General features: G+C 39.2%; 1 non-coding gene across 1 annotated transcript; it reads right to left on the minus strand.

Moving 5' to 3' along the window:
• Nucleotides 1-8,197: 8,197 nt before the first annotated feature.
• On the minus strand, nt 8,198-8,304 carry LOC145103436 (small nucleolar RNA R71). The gene has a single exon (XR_013706529.1). It is a non-coding gene; the product is annotated as a small nucleolar RNA R71 (small nucleolar RNA).
• Nucleotides 8,305-13,833: the final 5,529 nt, after the last annotated feature.

Raw genomic sequence — 13,833 nt, forward strand, 5'->3', positions numbered from 1 at the left:
AGAAACGCATAGCCCAACTCCAAAAAGATGGAGTGTTGGAGTCATTCGACCTTAGGGAAGATGACACATGCGAGTCTTGTTTGCTTGGAAAGATGACTAAGTCACCCTTCACGAGTACATGTGAAAGGGGCGAGGGTCTATTGGACCTAATACATATCGATGTATGTGGACCGTTTAGATCAACCACGAAGGATGGGAACCGCTTCTATGTGACTTTTACCGATGACTATAGTAGATATGGGTATATCTACTTAATCAAGCAAAAGTCAGACACCTTTGAAAAGTTCAAAGAGTTCAAGAATGAAGTGGAGAATCAATTGGGCAGGAAAATCAAGATGCTTCGATCCGATCGAGGAGGAAAGTACCTAAGTCTTGAATTCCACGATTATCTCAAGGAGTGTGGAATAGTTTCACAATTGACGCCTCCTAGGACACCGCAGTTAAATGGTGTGGCAGAAAGGCGTAATCGAACCTTATTGGATATGGTTCGCTCTATGATGAGTCATGCTTCACTACCTATCTCTTTTTGGGGGTATGCCTTAGAGACTGCCGCCCATATCCTTAACCGAGTCCCTACTAAGAAGGTTGCCAAAACACCTCACGAGATGTGGACAGGGAAAGCTCCCTCGTTGGCACATATCAAGGTTTGGGGTTGCGAAGCTTTCGTAAGACGAGATACTCATGACAAGCTTGAACCTCGAAGTGAGCGATGTATTTTCATCGGCTACCCACAGACATCCTTTGGATATCTCTTCTATAGACCGAAGGACAATGTTGTCTTCGTTTCGAGGAGAGGAGTTTTCCGAGAGCGAGAACTCATGAGCCAAGGAGACAGTGGGAGGCAAATCGAACTTGAAGAGATTCAAGAGTCGATAGATGAAGGAACCTCTACCACTGGCATTCAACCCGAGGAGGACACTCCGGTTGAACCGATTGACGAATCCTTACCTCTTAGACGTTTCGATAGAGTTAGAGTTCATCCCCAATTTTATGGCTTTCATATTACTACCGAAGGGGACACGTATATTAGTGATGGTACACTAGTAAACCTTGATGAACCCAATAGCTATAAGGAAGCCATGGCAGGCCCGGAGTCTGCAAAGTGGAAAGAGGCAATGGATAGCGAGATCCAATCCATGTATGATAACCAAGTTTGGAATTTGGTTGATTACGTGCCCGGACGTAAGACCGTTGGGTGCAAATGGATCTTCAAGAAGAAGACCGACGTGGATGGGAACGTACACACATATAAAGCGCGATTGGTTGCGAAGGGCTTTACTCAAACTCCCGGAGTTGACTATGATGAGACCTTCTCACCAGTTGCGAAGATTAAATCTATTAGAGTGATGCTAGCAATTGCCGCATTTCATTATTATGAGATTTGGCAAATGGATGTCAAGACCGCTTTCCTTAATGGAAAGTTGACTGAGGATGTTTACATGGCTCAGCCAGAGGGGTTTGTGGATCCGAAGCATCCGAATAGAGTGTGTAAGCTTGAGAAGTCCATTTATGGACTTAAGCAAGCGTCTCGCAGATGGAATCTTTGCTTCGATGAGAAAGTCAAAGAGTTTGGATTTGTACGAAGCGAAGACGAATCTTGTGTATATGTCAAAGCCAGTGGGAGTATAGTAAGCTTCCTCGTTCTACATGTCGATGACATATTACTCATAGGAAATGACATCCCGACTCTGCAGGAGGTTAAGTCCTGGCTCGGGAAGTGCTTCGCTATGAAGGACCTCGGAGAGGCTTCTTACATTTTGGGAATAAGGATAGTAAGAGAAAGAAGTAAGAGACTAATTGGACTTAGTCAGAATACTTACTTAGAGAAGGTACTAAAACGTTTTAGTATGGAAAACTCAAAGAAGGGAGAACTACCGATACAAAGTAATGCCAAATTGAGTAAGACTCAAAGTCCGAGTACCGAAGCTGAGATAGCAGAAATGAGTCGAGTACCATACGCTTCCGCAGTTGGCTCAATCATGTACGATATGACTTGTATTCGCCCTGATGTAGCCTTCGCTTTGAGCATGGTTAGCAGATATCAAGGAATCCTGGCAAAGCACATTGGATTACGGTGAAAAACATCCTTAAGTACCTTCGGAGGACGAAGGAATGGTTCTTAGTCCTCGGAGGGAGTGATGACTTGAAGGTGCGAGGGTATAGTGACGCCAGCTTTCAGACCGACAGGGACAATTACCGTTCGCAGTCGGGCTGGGTCTTTACCCTAAATGGAGGAGCAGTGACATGGAAGAGTTCCAAGCAGGAAACCATAGCTGATTCAATGTGCGAATCAGAGTACATTGCAGCGAGCGAAGCATCGAAGGAGGCAATATGGCTAAAGAACTTCATCGGTGATCTTGGAGTTGTACCTGCCATAAAGGAGCCAATGGAGATTTTCTGTGATAACGAAGGCGCGGTTGCCTTGACCAAGGAACCGAGGGATCATGGTAGATCAAGACATATCGAGAGAAAGTATCACTTCATTAGACATCGTGTAGAAGAAGGACAACTCGTAGTAAAGAGGATATCATCAGAAGATAACCTAGCAGATCCGCTTACGAAGGGACTGAGTAGGGTTAAGCACTTGCGGCATGCTAGGAGTATTGGGCTGAAGGATGATATTAGCATAGATTAGATAGTATTAGAAACGTGTAATAGATAAATGAAATTGACATTTGATGATTAAATAAAGGAGTTTTATTTATGAGTAATGTTACTATCTTATGTTAATTGTTTAGCTATTGTTTCACTTTGCATGTTTTGACTTCCAGAATAATTGAGTTTATTAGGAATAATCGAATTGTTCAAATGGTCCACAATCGTTCATATGTTGGGAGTAGATATGAATGAAGATTGTCATGAATTGGTGTGTAGAATGTCTAAATGGTGTTAGACATAGCAAAGGATTGCTACAACGTTCATGAGTGCTTATGAACTAGTTTTGAGCATTGGAATAAACCCGCGCTTGCTGGAATCACCTTATGGAATACGATATAAAAGGTGATCGCAAGACGATAATATCATATGGTCTTAAAACCTAGATATATGGTTTATTATTTGTTAATTGATTGTACATTGATAATACGAAAACGCATCAGTAACTCGGTGTTATAGTATTGTTGTGTATAATTGGTTAATGAATAAGTAAATGCATATAAGTCGAAGTTTATCTGTAACTTTTATCTAAGAAGGTAAGAGCGATATCTCGGCCGCTCGATGATTTGATTTGACTTATGTGCCGGGCCCGGTCAAAACTGAATTGATGTGTTCGATTAAGTTCTATGTCAAATAAATCAGAGATCGAGAAACCTAAATGCTTGACTAACCATTCCATAGAATTGTCAGCATGATATCTAACAGAGGACTGTACGTTCCCTTATCTAAAGGACAAGATTGATTAGATCAGAGTTGACAACATCTTTGAGAGCTACGATTGCAAACCGAATTGTACTTGTGCATATAGTTACTAGACTTATCCAAGTGGGAGACTGTTGGAATAGTGTCTAAGGCTGCAACTATATTAGACAAGTATTTGACCCGGTTGGGCATGATCCTTTTGGGTTGCCTTCACCATAGTAACTTGATAGGATGATTTATTAAGAGAGAGTAAATATTATTAATATATTATGAGAATAATATAATGAATAATATATTTGTTATTTGATTAATATAAGTCATAGAATTAATTAGAATTAATTTGGTGACTTAAAGAGATTAATTAAATAAAGGGGTATAAACTGTCAATTGTTTGATAGTTAAACTTTAGACTGTAAATCCATTGGGATATGCTTTGGATGAATTCTAAGGGTTTTAGGATAGCTAAAATCGTCCATATAGATATCTAAGGAATGGATTTGGATAACCTTAAGAGAAGATTATCTAATTAGGGTTTAGGTTGTAACCCTTAAGGAGTCTACAAGTATAAATAGACCCCATGGCATAGGGAATTCGACACATCTCCTAAAGTAAGAGAACCCTGGCCGAATTCCTCCCCTCTCCTCTCTCCTATATCATCTTCCTTGCTATTGGTGTTTGTAAGCCATTAGAGGAGTGACATTTGTGACTCTAGAAGCTCCAAGACCTCAAGATCAACAAGGAACTCAAAGGTATGATTCTAGATCTGTTTCAATGTTGTTATTTAACCTAATTAGTCATTAGAAGACTTGGATTCAAAGCATGTTTATTAGAAAGCCTAGATTCAAGCATTAGGGTTTTGCATGCGCACATAGGAAAGTTCTTATGGCTAAAACCCATCAATATGATCGAATATTTAAGCAACTAAGAGGTGATAATGGAACAGAATTCTGAAATTACACCTGGAAGGATTTTGTAATTAAAAATGAATCACTTAGAACTTCTCTGCAACTCGCACCCCTAAGCAGAATGGTTTCACTGAACGATGAAACATGACACTTATTGAAGCTAGTCGGATAATGGTTGTAGATGTTGGTATTCCTCTCTCATTTTGGTTTGAAGCTATTAACATTTCATGTTACACTCATAATTGATTCATTATTATAAAGTGTCATGGAAAAAATTCATATGATCTTCTTAAAGGTAGAAAGCATGGTATTTCTTACTTTCATGTTTTTGGTTGTGTTTGTTTCATATTGAAATAGATGGAACAACTTTCAAAGTTCCATGTAAAAGTTGATGAAGGGATATTTTTGGGTTACTCTGCCATTTCCGAAGCATTCAGGGTGTTCAATATGAGAAAACAAGTTTTTGAGGAATCCATACATGTGAAGTTTAATGAAGAGTCTTACACCAAAGATTCCATTGACCATTTAACGTCTATCTTAGATGAGCTCATTTCCTTTTCACACTTTAAATCCCATAAAATTGATGTCCCATATGTGCCTTCTATCCCAGATCTATGCTCTTTCATCACTAATCCTAAACATTATTCCATACCCGACCCTAAGTCTAAGCTTTCTGTTGATCTCATTTATGATCCTCCTCGAATTGAGACTAAAGTTTACATTGATGAAAAGTCTTCCATGCCTAACCCCAATAACTTTTAAAGTGTTCGTAATCATCCTATCTCTCAAGTCATTATAGATATTATAGATGGCCTTCATACTCGTCATCAAGAATCATCCAACATTTTCATGTTTGTCAACTTTGTCACACTACTTCATCCTGATAAGGTTGATGATGCATTAAAAGACACTAGCTAGATTAGAGTAATTCAAGATGAACTACATGAATTCAAAAGGCATAATGTTTAGATCCTGGTTCCTAGTCCAAAAGGAAAAATAATTGTTGGCATTTGCTGGTTGTTTTGAAACAAGATGGATGAAGATGGCATTATTACTATAAATAAAGAAAGACTTGTGGAACAGGGGTTTAGACAACTGGAAGGTTGGGTTTATGATGTAACACTTTCCCCTGTTGCTAGACTTGAAGCAGTTAGACTCCTTTTTTCTTGTACCTCTTACATCAACTTTAAATTGTTTTAGATGGACGTAAAGAATGCTTTTCTTCATGGAGATCTCGACCATTAATTCTTTTTGAAACAACCCCTGGTTTCGAAAGTAAATAATTCCTTGAACACGTTTATAAACTAGATAAGGTTGTTTATGGACTGAAGCAAGCTCCCAAGGCATGGTACGATATGCTGACTTCATATCTTCTTTAAAATGGATATAAAAAGATTTTCATTGACAAGTCCTTATTCATCAAGGAATCAGGATCTAATATCATCATGGCTAAAGTATATGTCGATGACACTATTTTTGGGCCAACCAATAAGGAGATGAACAAAGATTTTGTTGAAATCATGTCAAAGAAGTTTGAGATGAGTATGATGGGTGAGATGGCATTCCTCTTGGGTCTACAAGTCAAGCAATAATCCAAAGGGACTTTCATTATTCAGAGTAATTACGTTGCAAATATACTGAAGAAATTTTCATACACTAATTACAAGTCAGAAAAGTCTCCTATGTCTCTGATATTGCCATATTTACACCTATTTTCAGGCAATATTTGAGTACATTTTTATTAATAAGTTGATAATATGTTTAGAATAATGATACTTATGACTTTAAATTGTTATTTTCAGTCAATTAGAAGGATTTTCGAAGAGAGGGACCAAAAGCGACAATCTATAGAACATGAGAGACTTGGAACACAAGAGATGAAGAAATCCACGGAAATTAATGAAACCACGTCGTGGCATGGATATCCATGATGTGGCATGAGTAGCCTTGAAGATAAAGATCGCGTAGAGAAGGAGACCTTACCCGATGCGGATAACTTGGGGGCCATGTCGTGGCGCGGGATTTTTAAAGTTATTTAAGCACCCTTGACCATTACGAAAAAGAAGGACTTTTGGCAAGAGAAAGGAGTTCCAGAAGACGATTTGGAGAAGAAGAAAAGTTCTGGGAAAAGGCTTTCAACACCAAAAGAGTGAAGGTCCATAATTTAGTTTATTAATTTGTTAACTAGGAAAATGTTTCATTCCACTTTGATTTGTGTTAGTATGTTAGTTGCTATTATGAGCAGCTGAATCTAGCTACTCTTGTTTAGCTAGATGAAGCTTCCAACTTACGAATAGCTTAATTTCTATGGATTTATTTAGTTGGTAAATAGCTTGTGTTTGATTTATAGTTACCTAGCATGCTTGTGTTTGTTTCTCTAATTGCTTGATTACATGTTCTATGTAGCTTAGTGACCTTTAACTGCATGAACTTGTTTACCTAATGATTTAGTGAACATTAAATTGTTAGAGCTAGGATTGACCAATCTTAGTTAGTAATTAGAGTAAATAAACTTAGTTGTGTTAGAGAATGTGGATTGTGACTATAATTGCGTTTACATAATAAATCTTGCATAGCATATTCATATTCATAATTGGTTCTGTGTTTAATTGTGTGTGACCATACATAGTTTGACATGAATTAGTTAATTATTGGTAAAGTTAGAATTAAATTACTAATACAATTAAAGCTAACTAGATAATCCATAATTATTAGTTAGCCATAAGGAAGAAGTGGATTCAAACTAGACAAGAGTGTGTTTTTACTTATTGATTGAATTTGAGTTAAGTTCGTCTGATCTTGTAAAATCAGATAAAACCCTTTATAAACTTGTTAATAATTAGGTTAATTTGATAGTAAATAGATTAATTAGTAACACCGTTCCTTGTGATCGACACCCGACTTACCCAAGCTATACTGTAATCTGACTAGGTACACACCGCCTATAAGTGCATAGTTAGTTTAAGTTTGTTAGGTTATAAATATTAAAATTAGTGGGTACTTTCGTGCACATCAAGTTTTTGGCGCCGTTACAGGGGAACGGCTAAGTTTTTTAGCTTATTTATTTGCATTAAGTTAATCGATCCTTTTTTGTGGGGTAAAACCCGCAAAAAGTTAATTTTCCAGCAAGGTAAAAAAAATAATAATAAAAAATTCACAGAGTCCACGACGTGGCCAGATACGCGCCACGACATGTTTTCTGAGAATTTTACATTTTAATTTTTAGTTTATTTTTCTATTTCAGTTTTACATTTTTTTTTAGTTTGCAGGAGTTCATGACCAGAGGATCTACCACACCTTTGGTGCCACCAATTGAAGATCCAGAAGCTGCACTTCACAAGAAGACTGATAAGAAGACACCACTGCAAGAATTAAAGTCATCATTTTCAAGAAAGATGGGAAAGAAGACAGAAGAGTCAAGTTCATCCTCAAGGCACAAGAGCAATTTTGAACATTTGGATCAAATACCCGTCCAAACCGAATCCGAATACGATATCGAGCCGGAATTTGAAGAATATACGAGCGAACCCGAGAACGAGCCAAGGAACGAGATGGTAGCAATTGAAGAGATGTCCATGGGAGCTTACAAGAAGCGGATCCGAGAAGATGTGGGTCCCGGTTTAGTCCAACCCGCAATACCTGTCACTGCCACATTCGAGCTGAAGGGGCACATCTTGACTGCACTGAAAAATATCCCATTTTTTGGGAAAGATCATGAGGATGATTTTAAGCATCTAGATGAAGTCAATGACATTGCGGATTACTATAACGTCCCAAATGTCAACAGAAACACCGTCTTGCTTAGGATGCTTCCCATTACTTTCAAGGGAGCTGCTAAAGAGTGGTTAAAATCACTTCCACCAGGCACGATCACCAGTTGGGCTCAAATGCGTGAGCAATTCCTAGACCAGTTTTGCCCACCATCCAAGATAGATAAACTCAAGAAGGCAATAGCCAACTTTGAGCAACAGCCAAGGGAGTCATTATACGAAGCATGGGAGCGGTACAAGGGCTTGCTCAGGAATTGCCCTCAACATGATCTAAATGTGCAACAAGAGATGTCGATTTTCTATGATGGGGTCAACGTTATGACGAGACAACTCCTTGACTCTCAAGGATCTTTGACAAAGAAAAATCCAAGGGAGTTCAAGGAGCTGATTGAAGAATTCGCGAAGCACTCTCGCGAATACCGCAACCCTAGGCAAGATGGAATTAAAGGCGGTGGAGGGGCCCAAACTGAAGAAATAGCAGCTGTGATGGCTATGTTGAATAATTTGGATCGAAGGATAACACAAATGGACCAGTCAATTCATGCCATAAGAGTGGGTTGTGAGAGATGTAGTGGTCCACACTTGACCAAGGACTGTAATTTAGATGAGTTTGGGAACAGAAAGGCTCAAGTGTGCTACTCGAGTGGGGATAAGTTTGATGAAGACTGGAGGAAACCAAGGAAGGAGTGGTTGCCATATGAAGAATATAAGAAGCAAAAAGAGGAGAAGAATAGACAGACAGGTCGAGGCTTTTATCAAAAGGAGCAGCCACCAGCTGAGAAGAAACCCGATCTAGAGACCATGTTGATGAAGTTTATGGAAGCTTCATAAAAGAGACACGATGCTACTGATGTTGCTATTATTGAACAACAAATGTCAATAAAGAATCAACAAGACTCCATCAATAACCTTGAAGTACAATTTGGTCAACTGGCCACTCTAGTTCATGAAAAGTTGTCCCCAAAAAATCCTGAAATGAAGACCCAATCTCATGTAATGGCCATAGATACTGAAGAAGAGGCCATCTCTGAGTTCCTGGTGGCATACGAAGAAGAACCACAACAGTCCGATCCAAAACCAAGGAAGCCAAAGTTCGAAAGTGAAAGGGTTGCTGAAACAGCTGCGCCACGACGTGGCACTTGTCTGGCCACGACGTGGCCCTTGTCTGAACAAAAAGTTTCTGAGCCCGTTCCTGTTTATCAGCCTCCTTTGCCATTTCCATCCCGAGCTGCACTTAGTCCACCGGAACGAGAGCATCTGGAATTTGTTAAACACATGAAGGGAATCCCGATTAATACTCCCTTTGTCGAGTCCTTATCCAAAATTCCCGAGTATCAAAGTTTACTGCAAGCCTTGATAGACACCCGTAACCAATTAAAGAAAATTTCTAAGGTGATTCTAAGTGAGCAAAGCTCAAAAGAGGTGTTGGGAGAGATACCTGAGAAGATGGGGGATCCTGGACGCCTCACTCTTCCGTGTGAGTTTAGTAACAAAATGAAGGTTAATGCTTTAGTCGATTCTGGGGCTAGCATTAATTTGATGCCTTTTTCATTTTATCAAAAGTTGGAAATTCAGAAGATGAAGGCTACATGAATGACGATTCACATGCCGAACCGTTCAGTGACACAACCCCGAGGCATCGTGGAGGATATTTTGGTGAAAATTGGAAAATTTGTTTTTCCAATAGATTTTGTAGTGTTGGATATGAAGGAAGACCCCGATGTTCCAATTATCCTTGGTCGTCCATTGCTTAACACTGCTAGAGCTCTTGTTGATATTCGTGAGTCTAAGCTCACTTTGAGGGTTGGAGATGAAAAAGAAGTTTTTGGGATAGAAGATGGCTTCCAAAGGAATCATGTTAAAGAAGAGGTGTTCACAATCAATGAAGATAATGAACTAAAAGAACTAGAAAAGCTTATGGAAGAAAAGATCAAGACAGTTCATCAAGTCAAGAGAACAAAACCAAGAGCATCTATTCCCTATTTAGTTGAAGTCATTGCTAACAAGAATCCACCTTCTTGGGTGAGCAAAGAAGATGATGAAATGACAAGTGATGAAGAAGAGGTTACTTCAAAGGTGACAAGGCAAACGGTGAAGGAAGAGACAAGTGGTATGGAGCTGAAGAGTGAAGAAAAATTAAAGACTCAAGGGATTAAACGCAAGTTCGATGTAGATGAGGTCAAGACAAAAAAGGTAAATTCGAAGAAGGTGTCAAAAGACGTGTGCAAGCTTACAAGAGGCGTTTCAAGGAACAAAAGGTCCATCTGGTGATGGACTCTTCAGAAGATTCAACGTAGGAGGCACGGAGTCCAACTCAAGACTCCAAGAAAAAGAAGCACTTCTCGGGAGGCAACCCGAGCCTGGTTTGCATTTTCTTTTCTTTTAAAAAAAATTTAATTAGGAAAAATATCAACTCATCGTCTAATAACTGATACTTGGTAAAAATTAGTTGTGGGGTACTTTAATTAATAAATGGAATGCAAAGTAGTTAGTTAAAATGTGTGATTTTACTAATTTTTTGCGATCAGACATATGTCACGTCGTGGTCTGCTAGTGCCACGACGTGGTTACAGAGCAACTACGGGGATAAGATAAAAAAAATTTTAAACCGATTATGTTATTTTTGAAATCCACGACATGGTAAAAGCATGCCACGACGTGGCCTTTAAAATCAGGGGGGACCATTTCTTAAACCTTTTGACCAAGCGAATGTTCCTCATTTGCTCACTGCCTCACGAACGGAAACAAAAGGGTCCCCACAGCCAATTTCTTTAATTTGCCTTCCAAATTCTTCGAAGTTCTTGTCTTCTATCTCCATTTGGTATGTATTTTCGCCATTAATTGTAGTTATTGCTTACAATTTTTACACTTTCATGGTTAGGGTTTATGTGAATAATGACATTGCTGAAATTGGTTGAAATTAGTTACTGTTTTTAGGTTGAATGTTCTTTGAATAGCCATAGGAGCAAACCCCAAGTATTGTTTTTGGTTAAAATTAGGTATACAGTGACCGATCTGGACCCACGTCCCGAGTGCGTGCCACGACGTGGCGAGCTAGGCCATGTCGTGACTTCTGGGCAAACAGATTAATTTCTTTTTAATGTTTTGGGTGTTTGTTGCTTTGGTTTAATGTTGTTTACAGAAATGGGACCTAGAAGGGCTGTTCCACAGGAGGAGAATCCAATTGATGTGGTGAGTATTCATCCTTTGTATTGGTTTCCACAAAACATTCCCCGACCATTATTGACTACCTATGAAAATCGGTTGGGATGGTTGTACAACAAGGAATTTGCGATAGCTCCGATTGTTGGTTGGGGATGGCTCGGTGGTGTGGGAATGGTGGCTGAGTTAGAACAATGTTGGACGAAAACATACGAAGGGGATCATTTTTCCTTCACTTGTCACGGGTGGCGGAATTTGTTTGCAATTCAAGAACCCGTGTACCGGGAGTTATCGGTGGAGTTTTTCTCTACCGTAGTATTCGAAGAAAGTACCATTGACTTTAATTATAACCGACCACTTGTGTTCCGGTTGGGTGGTGTTTATAGGGAATGTAGTCTTCGGGAGTTTGCTTGGCGGATGGGACTTTACACAGAGGTGGAGACTCAATCTCCATTCTTCATACCATTTCTGCATGGGTGTGTTTGGGATTTTACTCCCAGTATTATGGATGTCCAGTTCTGGCGAAGTATTACCAACCACAAGTATAATACTCGTGACTCTAGTGAGTCACAGATTCAGAACCCCGTTTACCGATTTCTACATCGCCTTATTACTTTTTCTATAAATCACAAGCATCATGGTGATAAAGTTCCTATTCAGAATTTGTTCTATCTGTGGAGTCTTATTACCCCAGGGGTTTGCTGTGATTTACCATATATGTTGGCGAGGTTCATGGGGAAGAAAACGGCTAATTCTAGGCCTGGGAGTCCGATTACGGGAGGATATTTGGCTACTCGCCTTGCTCGGTCGTATAATATTTTGACTCACGACTTTATGAGGAATCTTACCCGATTCCTGGACACTGATTTAACCATTCAAGTTTTGGTAGTTATGCGGGTAGTGGTGAATGTTAGGGGCGGTTTTGTTATTCCACCAGTAGATGCGGAGATGGAGGAGGCACAGCCAGAGCAGCAGCCACCGGCCAGACCGAGGCAAAGAAATGTTCGAGCTAGGGGAGAGTTGGAGAGAGAGCATGTTGCTCCACAGCAGGTACAAGGAGTACCCACCGACCCTTTTCGGATTCGGGTAGGAACTTATTTGGATAACCTCCGGGAGCATGCCATTTATCACACCCAACTTACTGAGGGTATCTATTCACATTTGGGTGTGACCCGACCACCTTCTATGACACCACATTATCCTTATTTCCCAAGATGGGAGGAGCTTTGGAATCCGCAGAATGATGGGGCAGGACCACGTGGAGCACAGGGACAAGGAGATGATGATGGATTTATGTTCTATTTAGTTTCTTTTGTTTTGTTTTAAGTAGTGTTTGAATTTGATTTGTAAGACTTTTTTAAACTATGATGTTACTCTTTTATTTCTTTTGGGTTGTTCCATTTTTCAGATTAGCATTGGAATTCTCAGAAGCATATAAGGTTAAGTCAAGAGTCGTGTTTCTCTAGTCAAGTCAAGGAAGGTTAAAGTCATGAGTTGGAACCCACAATTAAAGATAAGTGTGGGGTACGTTAGAGGGAGAGAGGTTACAGTTGGAAAGTAGATTTACATAGAAGAAGTCTTAACCCATTAAGACACTAGTCAAGCTGCTAGAATGATTAAAGTAATGAGGAATTTTTTTTCCCTGACGTCCAGTTTCCAGGACGTGGACTTCTTACACCACGTCGTGGCCTTCATCCAGTTTGCAGAATTAAAGATGCCTTCTATTCGCGTTTTGATCTAAGTTCACGACGTGAATCATTTTATACTTTCCCACATTTTCTACATATTTGCAACCACTTTTAAGAACTGAAGTTTCGAGTTATGTTCGTGGTTTATTTACATACTCCTCCAGTTCTACACCAACTTTATATTTTTGAGAGGTCTGTGTTCGAGATGCACGTTTTCCACACTTTTGGAGATGCTTACACCACTATCCCAGGGGAGTCTGTTCCTTTTTCTCCCTTTTTCTTAATTTTGATTTAATTTAGGCATATAATGAGGACATTGTATGACATAAGTGTGGGGTAGGGGTAGAAAAAGTAAATTACTAGAAAATTTGAAAAGTGAAATTTTTAATAATTGAATCTGGTAATAATAATTTGAACTGTAGTTGCTGGTGTTATGTGGGATGATCCGATAAGAGTTCAAATGTTTAGTTGACCCAATATACGTTATAGTGCATTTGTGGCCTCCCTTATTTTAGTGAAATCATGGAGCAAAAACATAACCCCGCTTGGTTTGAGGGATGCAATATGTTTAGCAGCCTAAACCTGAAATGTATCCAGGAAAATTATTATCGTTAACCAATAAAGGTTGAAGTTGAGCGCCCATGCTTAAGCATGTAGGGTTTTCGGTGAAAAAAGTGAGGTACATGTGTAAAAAAAAGAGAGAATTGCAAGAAAAGTTTGAAGAATTTTGTAGCAACTAAAGTGAAGATCAAAAGATCAAAATTCCAAGAAATTCAAAAAGTTGAAGATACCAAAAATCAAATCAAACAAGGTGGTGAATTCAAAGAAATCAAAGATCAAATTATCAAGGAAATGAAGAATTACAAAGGGCTCCATGGTGGTATCATAAATTGTAATTCTAGATTATGTATGCTTGGGTTGCTCAACCAAAAATACCTTGAGGTTAGGAGG

The sequence above is a fragment of the Lactuca serriola genome, chromosome 4 (assembly GCF_051521515.1).
Source record: "Lactuca serriola cultivar US96UC23 chromosome 4, Lser_US96UC23_V15, whole genome shotgun sequence".
Classification (NCBI taxonomy): domain Eukaryota; kingdom Viridiplantae; phylum Streptophyta; class Magnoliopsida; order Asterales; family Asteraceae; genus Lactuca; species Lactuca serriola.